General features: G+C 42.6%; 1 protein-coding gene across 3 annotated transcripts in view; it reads left to right on the top strand.

The window, feature by feature from the left end:
* Positions 1-15,251, top strand: part of LOC144758538 (uncharacterized) — a 62,562-nt gene that overhangs the window by 12,211 nt on the left and 35,100 nt on the right. For 2 of the 3 annotated variants that reach the window (XM_078646443.1, XM_078646435.1), the window contains exon 2: positions 521-571. The gene's annotated coding sequence lies outside the window, so the exon portion shown is untranslated. Of the gene's footprint in view, positions 1-520; positions 572-5,942; positions 6,311-15,251 lie in introns of those variants that run through there. The other variant, XR_013595599.1, reaches the window with a different exon arrangement.

Raw genomic sequence — 15,251 nt, 5'->3', positions numbered from 1 at the left:
TAGTACACAGAGACAGACACTACAGGGCTGGCTGCTTATCTAGAAAGCCACTTTTGGGTAGTTTGGTCACGAGGATTTGGATGTTCATGAATGTTTGTGGCAGCGGTGTTAGACGCTGTCCATGATGCTGCTTGTGCTGACCCAGGAGTGGTGCCAGTTCACAAGGACTTCACAGATGGTCTCCCCTGGGACTGGTGCTGAGGTGTTTGGGTGTGCTCAAGTGGTGGCAGAGCTAACTGTGGCTCTGTATATGTTGTGAGACCCGATTCTTTTGTTCTACTTGGGAAGCTGAGACCATGCTTGTTGAATATTCACCCAATGTGAGTGGTGAGGTCCGCATTGCAGGTCTGCCTGAAGTTATGATGCTGCCGACAGTAGCGTGTCTGCTAAAAGCGATGGCGTGACTGGTGGAACTATAAAGCCAAATAAAAGAAAGTTATCTTCCGACACCGCAGTCTTCGTGACTGAGACCAGTAATACTGAAGACTTTGAGACTCACAGCAGTAATTTCTCCTTTCAGAGCGTTATTGCTGCAGATGGAGTGGAGCCCAGAAGAAAGCACATTACTAAGGTACCAACAAAGTTTAATATTTTTCAATTGTATTAACTGTTTCTCTTTTGCAGCATGTGGAAATGCATTTTCTAGTTTTGTGGCTTTTTGTTTCGTTTTTTCTTGTAGGCTGTTACCTTTTGTTTAAAGGGAATGATGTTGTAGTGTGTGACCTTAATGCTGCATTTCATTACCATCATTTGCTTACCCTGGAGAATCTCCAGGGTGCAGTAGGTTTGCTGTTCCAGAGTTCTTTCTTCAGCTTCTGGGCAGTTGTCACTCTGTGGCGGTCTGTGGTCCTGTTTCTCTGCTCTTCTTGTAGTAGCTCCTATCAGACTATGGACTGTTCCCATGAGGCACAGGTTCAGACTGATTTGCATATGGCCATGTCTGAACTGGGGTGGCAGAGTGGGCTAAAGAACGGTGATGGATTAAACCCAGATCTGTTGACTGGGAGTGAGTGTTTGATTGGTTCAGATGCTCCATCCATCACCATCCCCTTTTGTACCGCAAGGTTAAAATCAGCCACTGGCTTTCATCAGTAGAAGGCCTATCCCCAGGGATCAGCGTTGAAGTGCCATTTAGATGGGTGCCTTTGCTGTGGTTTGGTCCCTTGAGAAGTTTAATTCAAACCTGTATGGCTCTCACTTCCAAATTCAAACCTTCCACAGGCCTCTCCGATGGTTAATACAAATGAAAGGTGAAAATCCCAAATGGCTAAAGTAGTCCTTGAGTGGTCCCTGAGAGGACTGTCTTAGACGACATTTATTGAGTCTTTAAGGTTAATTTACTTGCTATCTCCTGCTCAGACTGACCTGCACGTCTATATGATAAAATTGGTTTGTATACTATATATGTTGAATTTATGTTGTATATAAGGGAGACAGACATTCATTTATTTTTAAGTGGAATAATGCATACTACAAACTTTAAGTGAATTATTGCATGAAATGTCGGAGCCGATAACAGTGAGTTACAGTCAAAATGAAATAGATGCTATCTTACTAAAGACCCCATCATTATTTAGTGGGGATCAGCCTGTGACATCAGTCACCGGGTTGGATAAAATTGAAAAACTAAAGCAGTTAAAAAAGAAAAATATAAGAACACAGCTACATGCGAAAGTACTATCTGAACACCTGACGAGTAAAACAATCCCTGTAGGACTACAGGTAAAAAACGTTCCTGTTATTTTTATTGGGGACAAAACATATTTGAACAGGTTTGGGGGAGTAGGCACTAAATGTTCCATTGATTGGATGGTACTATCAGTGGAAACAGCTCTGAGATTAAATGAAGAAGAGTTGAAGGAAATTGAAAATTTAGAGAACGAGATAATAGGAGATACTACTATTAAAGACTCCAAACAGTTGTTGGAAGCTGTAGAGAAAACTATTGTTGAATTTACAACATATAACACAAATTTAAAAATTACTAAAGTAGGCAAGGATATAAAGAACTTCAAATTAGACGAGGTATATCCATATTTAAAAGAAGATTTCTTTGTTAACAATAATCCAAGCGCGCTTAACTTACAATACAGAGGTAGATCGAGGAATAAATGTATCACCTTTTCTGAAAGCTCATCGGATTCAGAGCAAGGGGCATACAGTGGCCTTTACCCGTACGCCCCGTACGGCCAATACCCAATACCCTATCCTCCTTTTTTAGGCAGAGGCAGGTTTCGACCAAGGGGAGGGGGTGGCAGATGGAGAGGGTACAACCAACAAATGAGGGTGTCTCAGCCACAAGGGATGTACCCACAACAAGAACAATATCAGAACCAAGAGGCAGAAACCTTCAGGACAAGGAAGAAAACCTACAGACGTTAAGCTTGATAAATATGAACAAAGAAAAAAACCTAATGCCTATTTACAATTTATCAGAGTATACCCCGACTGAGATAGAGATAGCAATTTTAAGCAAGGGACTATCGTTTGTACCTACAAACCTACAAAACCCAATAGAAACAAAGAAAGAAATTTTGACTTTCCTTAGAAAAATTAGACTTAAAGCCTTTTTTCTAGAAAAAGAAGCCAAAGAAACAACAAATATCAGTGGCTTGAAAAATAAATCAAAATTTCTACCAGAAAGTGTGTTACTTCCGCCAGATATCTTAGCATTTGAGGATGTAGTCTTACGTGAACTTGATGAATTGCAGTCTAAAAAAACCTTTTATAATGCCAATTGCAGCAAAATGGAGAAACTAGCACTAAAAAATCTATCAGAAAACGCGACTTTAATTATAAAGCCCGCGGATAAAGGAGGTGGAATTGTGTTGTGGGATGTGACTAAATATGACCAAGAAGTAAATAGACAGTTGTCTAATCAGACACATTACAGAAAATTGGAGACCAACCCTTCGGTAGGACTAAAAGAAAAAATCTATGATATCACGAAAGAGGGCCTAGACCAGGGTTGGCTGTGTAAAAAAGAATTTGATTTTCTAAACACAGAAGATAACAAAACACCAAACATTTATGTACTGCCTAAGGTGCATAAGTCAACAGTAGACCCCCCGGGAAGACCTATTGTGTCGGCGTGTGGGTCTTTATTAGAACCCTTGGCCAAATATACAGATTTTTTTCTGGTTCCAATTGTCAAACAAACCAAATCATACATAAGAGACACTATGGATTTTATATCTAAGATCGAAAAACTACCGTTCAACGAAGAAACCCAATTGTTAGTGTCTTTAGACATAGAATCGTTATACACGAATATACCGCAAGATGAAGCTATAGCGGTAATGGCTAGTGTATTAAATGCTAGAGAGAGACCACATCAAGTCCCTACAGAATTCATAGTATCTTTGGCCACCATCTGTCTAAAAAACAATTTTTTTAATTTCAAAGGTCAATTATATTTACAAACGTCAGGAGTGGCTATGGGTTGTAGCTTTTCACCGGAAATAGCAAACCTTGTGATGGCCGAATTTGAAAATAAATTAATCTATAGTGACACTAATCCTTTCAAAAATTGCATAAAAATATGGTGTCGCTTTATAGATGATATTTTTCTTATTTGGGAGGGAAATATCACCAAACTACAGGATTTTCATAATTGGCTTAATTCCCGCACAGCTGAATTTAACTTCACTATGGCGTACGATCAAAAGAAATTGAACTTTCTAGATGTTTATGTACAGGCTGACGATGGAGAACTTGAAGTCAGCTTGTTCACTAAACCGACAGATCGTAATACATTATTACACTTCGCCAGCTGCCATCCCAGAACTTTAAAAGAGAACTTGCCCTATGGCCAATTTTTAAGAATCAAAAGAAACTCCAGCAAGAAAGAGGATTATTTTGCAAGTGCAGAACTCCTGAAAGAAAAATTGGTTAACAGAGGTTATCCAAGGAGGTTAGTAAAAAATGCTCTTAAAAGAGCGTGGTTTACGCCAAGAGAAAATTTATTAACTCCAAAAATAACAGAAAAAGAGTCACCTTTAACATGCGTCTTGACATTTGACCCAAAAGTTCATAAAATCAAAAAGATTATCCAGAAACACTGGAAAATCATAGAACATCTAGGAATCGAAAAACCACTATTCGCCTTTAAAAAGGGCAAAAATATAAGACAAATGCTTGTGAGAGCAGAGAGAAAAGAAGACAAAAAAATAACGGATCTAAGAGGAATGTTGAGATTACCCCCTATAATTGGCCATTACAGGTGTTTAAATTGTGTGGCCTGCACTTTGACATCTGACTCAAAAGAAATTGAAATTAATGGAGCTATGCACCAACAAAGAAGTTTTTCTAACTGCAATACAAGAAACACAATTTATTGTGTTACTTGCCCCTGCAAAAAGTCTTATATTGGGCAAACCACCCAGTTGGTCAAAAAACGCATCCTGCAACACAAGTCACGCATCAAATGTAAAACTTCAGGGGCTCCTTTAGTACAACATTTCGAAACTCATCAACACTCAGAGGAAGACATAACCTGGTCAGTACTTTGTGTACTAGATAAAATTAGACCAGAAGAGATTGAATCCAAACTGAATAGATTAGAAGCGAGAATGATTGAAAAATATAAAACAGCAACCACAGGGTTAAATGAAAAAGACGAAATCTGGTCCTTACTGTAATGATGAAATGAATTTGAAGTGTAATACCCTGTAGTTCTGTTCCTTGATGTAACATGCAATGATACTACCAAAGAATAAAATAATGAAAACATTATTTAGATTGTGAGGAGCGACTGACCGCAAAAGATTGTAAATATGAAATTATTTGTGACATTAGAATCACTAATATTAAGGGCGCAACATTACTAATAATAAGATCTATTTTTTAAAAAATATTGTCCAAATATAGTCGTTTGACTGTATTAATTTGGTCAGCTAGTGAGTTTATATAACATATAGCTCGATTTTTATGTCAGTTTAGAGCACCTTATTGAGGGTGGGCCTCGGGCAATGTCTCTCGCATAGAGAATTAAAATAGTCCCTTTTTTGTGGCAACTCTAGCAGCCAGGAAGTATAGCAGTCCTTTCTCCCTTTTTTACTTCGAACCCGGAAGAGGTAGTCTCATGTTTATGTCGTCTACATATAGAGACGAGTAAGCCACAACAGAGTTAGCAGAGCGACTTTGCATTTAGGAGAAAGAGACAAGTAAAAACATAAGTGCCGTTTTAAACTCTTAAATATGGGCTAGCGCGGCATAGATAATTCGTGAGGCTTACAAGCGCGGGGTATGTTGTATTTTACAGACCCCGGGAAGAGAGCGTCAGACACGGCCGAGCTCCGGTAAATGAACGCGAGCAAACAAAATGAAGAGGCGTTCCAATTGACAGCTGAGTAAGTGGGTGCCTCGTCGAGTTCGAGCGCGCGCCTTAGGAACACCGGCACTGTGATATAGTGTACTAACAGGGTTTCTCAATGCCCTCCTCTTCCAGATGCTGTAGAAAAGCTTATAGGGAGATATATTTCACCCAAGCACCGGCAGTGCACGTAGTATTTCTATTACCTGGATATTAGCCGAGCCCAGTGGGAAAAGAGAGATACAACTCGAAAACTACCTCCAGCCCCTGATGTCTCTATAACCCGGTAAAATTTAAAATTTAAAACTTAAAATGTTAATACCCTGGCAATAATTTAAACTAAGATTGCACCATGTAAAATACAACTTTGTTTAAATATAACAAGATGTAATAACTCAGGAAACTATTGGAATGCAGTATATGAGGAATCTAGTCATCAGAAACATGCCCTCGTCTTTTTAATCAATCAATTAAGTGTCACAATGGTCAGTTTGCTCACAGAAGTAATATCGAGAAAAATGATGCTCAATCTAATGTTGATATGTATATATGTAGATAGGTAACTATGTTATTAGTCTATAGGATCTATAGGTGATGTCTGTCCCAATTTTTATTTTTATTTTCATAGATGGATTTTGAATAGCCCTAGTCCTGAAGAGGCCAGAATTGATTGGCTGAAACGCGTCGACTGTAAAGAGACAACAGATATATATAAAACACTTTTGATTAATTTAAATAATTTGTTGAGGAACCAAAAAATCATTTGGTTGAAATAAGTTTTACCTATTTGTTTTCCTCACATTATTCTGTTTGATCTCGATAGGAATGTCCGGTCTACTCTTTCATTGTGACATCCTAGTTTGGAAATGAAGGGCTTCTTTTGTATATATGTAAAAATTATTTGTATATACAAATGTGTTTGAATTGAAAACAAATTTTTTTTTAAAAAAATCTCTTTACTTTGATAAAATAGAAAATAAAAAAATCAATCAGTAATAGTCCAAGGCGTATTGTGGTTCATGACGAGACAGGAGATTGTAAAAGGTATACATACATTAAGTGTGGCCATAGTGATATAAACACTTAATAAGGAATATTTGATTATTATTCCTTATTTCAATTGAAAATTTATACCGAGAACCAAGGTACCATTTTCATATTTATTTAGTCTTCTCTACCCAGGTACCGGCTGGTTTAATGGGTTTCCCCTGTTATTCATAGAGTATCCCCAGGGATCAGCGTTGAAGTGCCATTTAGATGGGTGCCTTTGCTGTGGTTTGGTCCCTTGAGAAGTTTAGGTCAAACCTGTATGGCTCTCACTTCCAAATACAAACCTTCCACAGGCCTCTCCGATGGTTAATACAAGTGAAAGGTGAAAATCCCAAATGGGTAAAGTAGTCCATCTCCCTACAGGGAATAGACTTTGAAGTGAAACAGAGACCTGGGACTGCCAATGCAGATGGACTTTCCAGGTTGTCCCATTTAGACGATGTTAAATGTTACGTTATGTTAAAAATACTTATAAAGCGCACGCACACCACAAGGTTTCAGGGTGCTGCGGACAAGGGAATCCTGCCGCTAAGTGATTCATTCATAAGCCTGGCGAAAGAGCCAGGTCTTTAAGAGTTTGCAAAATTGAGGATATGATATCATCGATCTAATGTCCTGAGGGAGAGAATTCCAAAATTGAGTGGCCAGGACCATAAATCTTAGTCCCCCAATTTCTAGCGTTTAAAGGACGGAGTAGCTAGGGGATTCAAAAGGGAAGACCTAAGATCCTCAATGCGGATATGTCTCTGTACCGGAGTAGATACAGAGACTGGGCAGTTGCCATGGGGCGCTTTAAAGAAGAGGCATTCCAACTTGAATGCACCGCGTTCGACTACCAGAAACCAATGTAACTTTTTCATAAGATGGGTGACATACTGCATTCTTGCCTGGCAATAGATTAATTTAGCAGACTGGTTCGGCACTAGTTGCAGTTTTTTATATTGATATGCCGGAATGCCAAAGTATGAAGTTAGTGTAGTCAATGTGAGAGATGACTAAGGCAAAAGCAACTTAGGTAAGAGCTTCAGTAGTGAGAAATCTGCTGTTCTCCAATGATGGGGTATCTTTCATAGATTCACATGCTTGAATCATTCCCCGTCGTTGAAGTGGGATTCCCACGGGACATAGAAGAGCAATATAGCAATAACATACCGAAAGCACAGCTAAAAGAGCAATAGGAAGTATTGTAACATGGACGTTAATAGGAAAAAACATGTCACTTTAATAACTTGTCCAAGTTACTAGATATGGTACAAACTCCAGCCAATCAGGCAACAGCACCCTCTGGAACCTTCTCCTCAGAGGCTCAGGCTCTCAGATTTTCTACTGCACGTCATGTGAAGGGAGTCTCCCTGAGCTCTGCTCAGTAACTCTACCTTTTCCCTTCAGAAACTCTTCAGAATATCTTAACTGCTTTGTCTACTACAAAAAGGTCACTCATCAGACACTGTGAGTCTTGTGGGAAATTCTGGCTTCATTCCGAAGACCCCCACAAAAAGTGTATCTACTTCCTCCACCCTGAACATCAGGTGAGAGATTGTAAAATCTGCAGGACTTTTCCTCAAAAGACTTTAAGAGACAGAGAGGGAGGTCAACTTCTGTGGTTACAGAAACTCAAGACTAAGTATATCAGATGTTGAGAGTGATTCCTCTCTCAGGACTGTCATCTCTAAGAAGAGGGCTTGTGAGACGGAGATGGTATCTGCTAAGGCTAAGCTGCTCAAGAAAGACCACACCTCTTCTCATGAAGGCCAGACTTCTTCCTCAAAAAGGGCTCCTGTTCCTTCTAAGGGACTACTCATGCCCTCTACACCTCCGAGATCTAAGTCTCAGGCGTCTAAGTCTCTTCCTGAGACAAATTTGCCTAAAAAATGGGTTCCTCGCCGACGATGATTTCCGTCGCCACTGCTACAACGACAACTTCCACCTTCTCTTCTCCTCAACGTACAATGATTATGTTGTCGGCGTCCTCTCTGTTGACGTTTGTCATGGTGTCGGTGAAGCCTCGCTCGTCTGCCACCTCCCTCACTTCGTCATCGACAAAAAAGAGGTCTGTCTCTGGTCAGTCGTCGACGGATGCCTTCTCGCCGACGAGACGGTCGATGGCTCTCAAGGCTCCACCTGCTTCGTCGACGGTTGCCTCGTCGACGGTTGCCTCGTCGACAGCACAGAAGCTTTTCCTTACGGAACTTCAACCCCTCTCTTCGTCGTCGACCGCTGAGTCGGTGGCGGCATCCTTGGTTCCACCTTCAGCTTTGATGTCTCTAGTCCCCTTGAAATCTTCAGCAACACTTTTGCCACCTTCAGGAATGTCGGATGTTTCCTTACTTCAACGTAGGAACTCTTCTTTGGATCTATTGCCGATTCAACCATCTCCAAATCTTTCTGTGGAGCTTTTTGACTGTGGGGCTAATGAGGAGGTTTCGGAAGAGAATGACCGGTTCCGTGCTGCTTGTACTCCTTCTGAGCTTCTCATCAAATGACAAGATATTGATGATGACCAAGGATATGATTATTACCCTGAGCCTAATACTCAACCACCACTTGTGATCCAACTGTGCAGATGCCCATGTCTCTCATCTCTAATTTGCAACATGTGCTTGATGACTACTACCGCCGATTTCCTCCCTGGGAGTCGGCCTCATCTGTCCCACAGATGCCTCTTCCTCTGCCTTCATCGATCATCAGGCCGCCACCTCCGGTGGCATCGATGTCTCATCTCCCTGAGGACGCACACACAACTGATGATGACAGCGAAGAAGGGGAGTGGGTGATAGAGCCCTCCTTGCTGAGTGGGACAATTATTAAATTCAGACTGCGTCATCTACTGACAAAACTGAAGAGCCGACCTGGCACACATCACTTTGTGCCATTCCCATGAACACTGCTCTAGGGATGTCTTACACATATCTCGGGCAGTGAGTTAAAATTCACAGATTTATATATTGCGGCTCATCACCCGTGATGATTTCTAGATGCTGTCTATGGTCACGGGGTGATAAAGTGATTTGCCCAGAATCACAGAATGTTGCACTGAAGCAGAGACTCAAACCCGTATCCCCAGTTCCCAAGTCAGGGGAGAGTGCCTGCGCACTCTGTAGCTGAGAACAGTGCCTTTCCTGGGTGGAGGTGTTCACTTCTCCCCTGGACAGGAAGAGCCATCCGTGGTGGGGAGCTTCAAAGGTCTTGCCCCCTTTGTAATGCGACCCCAGCCTCTCCTGTTCGAAGGAGCGGGCCTCCGTCGCGTCCTCACCCTTTTTGGCGGCAGGACAGGTGGGAAACCTTTGATAGAATAGGAGATGTGCCCCCCCTCTGTCAACTCCAGCTCTCGGGTGCTGGAGGCTAGGTCAAGTACACTTTTCAGTGCCCACCATCTTGAAGATGGTGGGACATGTTCAATTATGGCTAGGACGGTGTCCTCCTCTCACACAAGGTGGGCATGTTAGAGGACCTAGACACCCAGGCAAAGGGCCCATTGGACACTACTTGTCACTTTCTTGTAACGCCCTTAAATCAAGTTTTCAGGTGGCATCCCCAGTCCCTGAACTTCAGTTCCTGACCACCTAGTTCCCCTAAGCCGCTGTTACCTACTTGTAAGGAGCCTCTGTCCGATTGCCCCAGACCCCCTTCATTTGTATTGGGTTTCCAACCTTGAACTTGCACCTGCATTCGGGCGCCCACGTGCCGCTGGTGGTGCACTGTTGGTTCTGAAGTGAACCTTGTCCAATACTGACCTTAACTTATGAAGAATGGCCTTGTAAGTAGATGTTGGCTATACGTTTGTTGAATATTTTCTTCACCCCATAGGTTAACATTGCAAAGTCTGAAAATTGCACTAATTGTCCACTTTTTATATTGACCAGAATTTCTATAGCAAAACTTATTTACTCAAGATGAAATTCTGTGGTTCCGCAAAATAAATCTAACCAAGTGTCATTTTATAAATTGGTCTCAGATTTATTCATTGATTGTGTGTCATGTATTTCCACTGTGTGTACAACAGTGTGTGTCATTTATTGCCACTGTGTGTACAACAAATGCTTAAAACTACCCTCGTATATGTCTAACTGCTCCCCCACACTACCACAAAAGAGCATTAGTATTATCTACTCTAGTCTCTGTAAAATCTCTGGGGATCCACTGGACTCTCTGCACACATTGGGCCAGATGAAGGTAATTTTATTTTACCATTTCTTAAATACCGAATCATACCGATTCGGTAGTTAAGAAGTGGTAAAATAGAGGGGGGGGGGATGTAGGTATTTCAGAATGGGTAAATACCGAATCGTTAAGAATCGGTATTTACCGATTCTGTAAATACCGATTCGGTAATGCCCATTGATTCCTATGGGCATTGAAGCCCATAGGAATCAATGGGCATTACCGAATCGGTATTTACAGATTCGGTAAATACCGATTCCAGCAAGGGTGCAGGGAGTGTCACTTTGACACCCTCTAGCACCCCAAATACAGACATGTGTGCCATGTGGCACACACACATGCCCTAAGGGCATGTCTGTGTGTCACATGGACTAATTATACGGATAGATGCACTGCTTGTTGTGAATAGCGCTTAATTCGATTATTTATTCGATATAGATACGCGACATAGTCTTTCTTTTATTGTTGTCATATGGCTCTTGTCACATGACCGGATCTCCTCCTTTAAATACACGGAGATGTTTTTGAAATGTGTACCAGCTCGTACCGACGAGAGGACACACACCGAACCGGCATTTCAGAAACTTTAAGGTCAGTAGATGTGCTCACGAGCACACGCTAATAGATGATTACTCTAGCGTAATCTATTTAAGAACGAAGGTTTTAAGCCTTGCACTTTTACTTTATTTCAGATCGTGCTCCCACGTGGGAGACTACAGGCATGTGAGTGATTCTTTTACCGGTTTTTTCGAATTGCATGTGATTCACCACCACACACTGTTTATTGAGCACTTGGCACACAACACTTGTTTTTTTGCGTATCAAACAGCTCACGATGTTATAGTATTATTGTTATGTTTTTAGCACACAACTAAGCAATATATTGATCATGTGCTATTATTATTATTTTTGACAGTGTCATTTCCCTGACGAAGGGCAGGTTTATCGTATGCCCGAAATGCATTGGAATTCATTATGATGACGATGTCTATAAGTTGATGATTACCATAAAATGTTGGAAATGAATGAAGAAAATCATGAATTCTATTGAAATATTATTCAAATAAAAATACTTACCATTGGAATTGAACTTCAGAGTGGAAGTCTTCTTATGACATAGGAGACAAACATATGAGTGCCCATGAAGGGATGGTTCTAGAGATCCTCTAGACCCACTTCTTTCAGTTCTATTGTGTGTCACATGGAACAGGTGTGCATGCACAGATGTGCATGCACACCTGAATTCGGTATTTTACCACCCAATTGGATTGGGTGGTAAAATACCGAATTCTGAAGGCCTGTGGCACTGTAAACAGTGCTACTTACATCTGGGTTTTACCGAATCTGTAAAATTACCGATTCGGTATTTTACAGATTCAGTAAATTTACCGTTTTGGTAAATTTACCGATTCTGTGAAATAATGGCCCCTACATCTCGAAAACCAATTACCGGTCGGTCACGGCCGAAATCGGCCGTTACCGACCGGTAATTGGCGACCTACATCTGGCCCAAAACCTCTTTTTGGTATAGTATAGTGAGAGCCGACTCCCCACGCTCAAGTACTCACACACACTCAGACATAGACAGACAGACACAGACACACACACACTCTCGCTCTCTGACACACATTCTCACACATACCCACCCTACCTCACATCAGAATTGAAATAGAAATGACACCTTCAACTAGGACCATTAGTAAATAGGTTCATGCAGAATTCAAAAGATCCTTCTTGTAGGGATATCTGTGCAGTCATCCCCATGACAGGAAAGAAGAAATGCAAATGAATGAATAAAAGGCTTTAGGAAGCTAAGCCTTCTTAAATTACGAAATGAATGAAAGATAAGCCAGGAATAGAGAGAAACAGAAAAAGAAATAAGAGAGAAAAAAAAGTGAAATAAAGATAATAAAAACAAGGGACATAGAAAGTACGAAAGAAAGAAATGAGGCTCCCACATATTATATTCAGTGGTGCTTGTAATACGGCGGCCAGGATATCCGTCACGTTTGTGTCTGAGTAACCCGGCCAGCGAATTCTAAATCAGACTCTTGACACTTTGCAATGTTGCTGCTGTTAACTGTGCACCATTACTTCCTCAGAAGTCACAGGCAAGAGACACCTGGTCGCCTGTAACAGGCTGTCTGAGTTTTTTTTCTCTTATTCAGGACCACCAGGGAATACCTGGCAGTGGTGATGAGAATTTGTTTTTAAATGAATCCCACTTCCTGGGAGTATATTAATCAGGGAGAAAGTTCCAGGGGTGTGAGGGTCATTAGTTATTGCTTTTTAAAAACAAAAACAAACTCCAGCTTTGGAAGCTTGTTCTTGAAAATAACAAAAGTTGGTGAATGGCCGCCTGAAACATCCCCAAGGGATCCAGAGAATTGTAGATCAACTTCCTATAGATGGTTGAGATTGGTTTTTCGGTCAGGGGATTATTTAGCAGCTGGTCCTCCAGTGGGGATGCATCCGGCAACTTCCCCCCCCTTCCCAGACGTGACCCTGCAGAGCGTGACCCACCTGCAAATGTCAGAACCTTTTTTAGTCACCTAATTCATACTTTTGTTGTAGGATCGTGAAGGGCACAAGCGCCTGTCCCCTCCACACATCGCCCGGCTGCTCTAAGCTAATCAATCCCCATTTTGTGAAGCCCTGAAATCCTCCCACTGCACTTAAGAGATCACCACCATACAGTGGAATAATTTCAGTCAGCTTACCTTCTCAGCCTAAACACTTGGTAGCCTCTCTCCACACCCTTACCACTGTTTAGGTATGAGTAGGTAGGACGCACTCATACTTTCTTCAATACAGCACCAGGGTGGGGTAACCTCTCTTGCCCATGGTCAATCTATCTACCCGGTAAGCTGGATCCTCACGGTCCACAAAAACCCAGTTGTTGACTGCCATCAGTTGCGTGGCCCAGTAGTACTTGTGAATGCTCCGGACCGCCAGTCTACCTTAATAAATTCCCCTGTGCACCTTACTCAGCACGAAGTGCCACCATCCCACAACAGGAGCCAAAGTTCTCGGTCTACCCATTGAAAGAAAATGTTTGGTGGGATCTTAAAGGACGTTTTTTTCACGATGTACAGGAGACCCTGGAGGGTCATCACTTTAAATAGGACCACCCAGCCAAGTAAGGAAAGCGGGAGTGCCCGCAAGTGTGGGGCAAAGCTAGTCTAATTTCGGAAGTATGATCCTGCCTGTGGCTCTCTTGTAATAAACACGCCCAAATATTTAAAGCCATGTAGTGTCACCCGAACTGTGCACCTAGAGTGCAGCCGCAGGGTATCTGCCACCAGCAGGAATGTTAAGGACTTCTTCCAGTTGATCTTATATCCTGAATAATCTCTAAATATGTGAAAAATGTGTAGGATTCATTCACTCGAGAAGGCGGATTACGTGTCCTACAGCAAAACGTCAGCGTAGGGGGATATTCTCTCATCCCACTCCTGATCAACTGGAATACCCCATATGAGAGGTCCTGGCGAACCTACGCACGTGAGAAGAACATAGGAGACAAGGAACATCCCTGTCGGACGGCAAAGACTCGGGAGACTGTATTATTGACGCACATTCGCGCTAGAGGGGCCACATACAAGAGCTTGACAGCAGCGCCACTGGTTCAGCAAAGGAATCCCCTGTTGCATGTGGTATGCCATTAATGTGTCGGAGATATAAGCGCGTTCCCTGGTGTGGCATAAATCCCGATTGATCAGGATGAACCACTGTTGCAATTACTGTCCGCAGGCAGATCGCCAGAGCCTACAAAAGGACCTTAGTCTCAAAATTAAGCAGGGAGATAGGTCTATAAGACCCACACTCAGTTGCTGCTTCATCGTTTTTTGGGATGAACACCACCTCAGACATTATTTGGTCCTCTGGGAGACACCCTTATTTTCAGGCAGTCTGAAACCTCCTCTGGAGGCACTCCCTGCTTTTATCCATCATGCTTTTATATAATTCTATGGGGAGCTCATTAGGCCCCGTCGCGTGCCCTGTTTGCAAGGTTACTATTGTTTTATTTATTTAGTCTACTGTCAGGTCTTGGTCTAGTGCGTCTCTGTCCTCATTCGTTAGCATTGGCAGGGTCAGGTCTTTCAGGAAGTCTCTCCCAGTATTTCCGTCCCCTTGTTGTCAGTGTCCTCAAGGATCACTGGCTTGAATTCATCCTATAGCACGCAAGCTGATTCAACAGGCCGTCCGTTCTCCTTAAAATAGAAGTCTGCTCCACCTCTCATACGAGCTTTGAACGTCTTGTCGGGCACAGAGGAGGGAGTCGAGGGGGGGCGGGCGTCGACAGAGTGCGAGGAGAGGTGAGGCGGGAGCAGCAGGCGGGCGGCGGCGCGGGGCTGGGAGAGTGAGGCGCAAGGAGGGGGGCTGGGAGAGTGAGGCGCAAGGACAGGGGCGGTGGGGGCTGGGAAAGTGAGGTGCAAGGAGGGGGGTGCGCGTGTCGATGGTGCGATGCAAGGAATGTTAAGAGCAGGCGGGAGAGCAGCATCGACAGAGGGCACAGAGGAAGGTTCTAGACGAACATTGACAGTAGGGAGGCAATCCCCTTATGTTATTCAACAAGAGGGGGACAGAAGGGCTTTTGGAAGGTCCAGCATACATGCCCAGGCCAACACTAGAGAAGAGGGGACGCAGTTCCTTAGGTGGGTCAAGAGAAGTAAAGAGAGATCAACAATGTGTATTGTCACAAGGAGAAATGGCAGTCCTAAAA

Source organism: Lissotriton helveticus, chromosome 1_1 (assembly GCF_964261635.1).
Source record: "Lissotriton helveticus chromosome 1_1, aLisHel1.1, whole genome shotgun sequence".
In the NCBI taxonomy this organism is placed as follows: domain Eukaryota; kingdom Metazoa; phylum Chordata; class Amphibia; order Caudata; family Salamandridae; genus Lissotriton; species Lissotriton helveticus.
The sequence above is the reverse complement of the archived record's forward strand: the minus strand, read 5'-3'. Positions and strand labels throughout refer to the sequence as shown.